This window comes from Branchiostoma lanceolatum, chromosome 7, assembly GCF_035083965.1.
Source record: "Branchiostoma lanceolatum isolate klBraLanc5 chromosome 7, klBraLanc5.hap2, whole genome shotgun sequence".
In the NCBI taxonomy this organism is placed as follows: Eukaryota; Metazoa; Chordata; class Leptocardii; order Amphioxiformes; family Branchiostomatidae; genus Branchiostoma; species Branchiostoma lanceolatum.
Window position 1 is genome coordinate 22,607,899 of NC_089728.1, and position 2,472 is coordinate 22,610,370.

Here is a 2,472-nt window from a genome sequence, read left to right on the forward strand (position 1 = left end):
AGCAGGTACTCGTAATACGTTTATCGCCGCATATCGAAGATCCAATACGAGCACTGGTAGACAAAATAGTGATTTACATATGAATCATTAATTTGATCTGCTAATTACCTTCGCCGAGAAGGTTATGCAGAGGGTAGCGTTTGTATGTGTGTGTGTGTGTGTGTGAGTGTGTAATTGACCAGCATAACTCAAGAGGGTTTGCGGAAAAAGCTGGCCCTGTCTACCTGGCCTGTCTACCCTGGCTACCTACCCTTTTTGGACCCCAAGGGCATGCATGGGGTTTTGCCTCTGATTGAATTTTCTTGAGGAAAACCTGGGTCAGTGGCAATCCCAGCTGTGGGTGGGCTGGATCATACTGTTGGAGGATAGGGACAGTTATGAGCAACTCCACCAACACTGGAAGAAAATCTATTATTGATAAACAAACATCTAAGTATACAATAAAATGTACTAGGATTGTAAACTAGATAGAAGAGGTGTGATGGGTACAAGATAAACAAAGAAAACTGATAGGATGGTTTGCCAGAGCAGCAGCTGCTAAAGATTTCGTCAGAATCTGAGCTACAGTAACCCCCTAAGGAGTGTCAGACATCTGTTGTGAATTTAGCTGTTGTGACAAACAAAGGTCCTATTGTTGTCTGGCTCATCCTACCAGTTTTCTTTGCTTCCTTGTATTACTTTCTACAATTTTGTTTAACATTTCAGGAACATTTTATTGTATACATGTACTTGGAACTTTTTTTCCAGTCTTGGCGGAATTGCTTTACCAGCTTCACCCACACCCCCGCTCTAACCCAATAGGCATTGTCTTCCATCCAGCTCACACACATCTGGAATTGCATTGACCCCGTTTTTCCTCAAGGAAATTCCATCAAAGCCCAAACCCCCATGCATACCCTTGGGACCCAAAAAAGGTAGACAGCCAGGGTACACAGGCCAGATAGACAGGGCCACCTTTTTCCGCAATCCCTAACTCAAGAAGGCTTGGATGGATTGTCTTGATATTTGGTAGGTGGGTACAATGTAACGTAAGATGACCATTTAACGTCCGATTTATTCAAATCGTTATTTATCTTAAAACCGCACGGACAGAGCCAAATGGTAAACCCATGGGCACAAAAATAAGGTCTTCTAAAAAGAAAATGCATGGTCTGTAAGTTTTTCTCCGCCTGTGCGAGCATGAATTTATGATTGGGTATATGATGTAGAATTGTGCCAGGCTTACCCATTATCGTCCACCTCAGTATTTTCCCTTCTAGCGCTATGCTTGAAAAACATAGAAAAGGGAAAAAAATACACGGTAACTGTCAAAAGCAGTCCACGGACAAATGACAGTAAAGTCACTATGTTTATCCCTCCGCTTGCCTGACGCGATGGAAGGAAACAATGTTTGTGTTGTGAATTTCCCCGCCATCAGCAGCACGTGGCGTTCACGTGATAAACGCATGGCCATGATGTTATGCCGTTCAAAAATGTACCATCGCAGCGGGGGTCGCTAGGTTGTATCAAACCTTCCTAAAACTGGCAAGAGTTTCAAACCTCGAATCCCCATGGATAGTCTGAATGTCAAAGAAAAGTTTAACGTCAGCTACGTTTAAAAGATACTAGGTATCGTGTAAGTTAGAAAAACATGATGAAATACGCGGTGTGGAATTATATATGAAATACGTCATGCATGATGATTCCGTGCAACTTGTTGTTAACGTTACTGGTCCAGTAGTTTATTCTGTTATGCCGCTGGACGTAAACCATTTTCATTGTTTTGAATAAAAGAGAGAGATAGCTAAGGATCATACTTATGACGTTCTTTTATTGTTCATGAGAACAGGCTTTGGCATAATACACCGCGACATGTGGACATGACCCAAACTGGACGTAAACTGCCCCCGCACGTAAATAGGTCATGTTACGTTAGGTCTTGATGAGACCTAGAAGTGATTAGATTCTATGGGTACCCTAGCGGCTTGTCACGGTACTGCAGCGGAACTTCCTGTTTTGATATCTCGTGTTGTGGACATGCTATGGAACTGATTTTTGAGTGGTAGGTAGCTATTTGGACAGAGAGTAAGTGCTATAGGTTTGGGCCCCCTGGCGGCTTTTTGCAGGAGCAGGTTTTGCATCAGACTTTGAAAGGGAATAACTCAAGAAGGGCATGATGAATGGTCATAATTTTTGGTAAGTAGATAGCTTGAGTGATGATGTACATGATTAGATACTTTTTATGCAAATAAGTATCTAATTTGCATAATTAATGAGGAAAGTTTGTACATCCGCCAAATTCCACCTGATTCTAATTTGCATGATTAATGAGGCAATTATAAAAACCCACTGTGTTCCATGATATGACTATTCGAATATGTGACCTTCGTAACTGAGAAAGAGAGGAATGTTGACAGATAGAAAATATGCAAATATAGGCCAAATTTGCGCATAATTTAAAGAATCTAAGGGCTAAGCCCGACCGTATAAGCT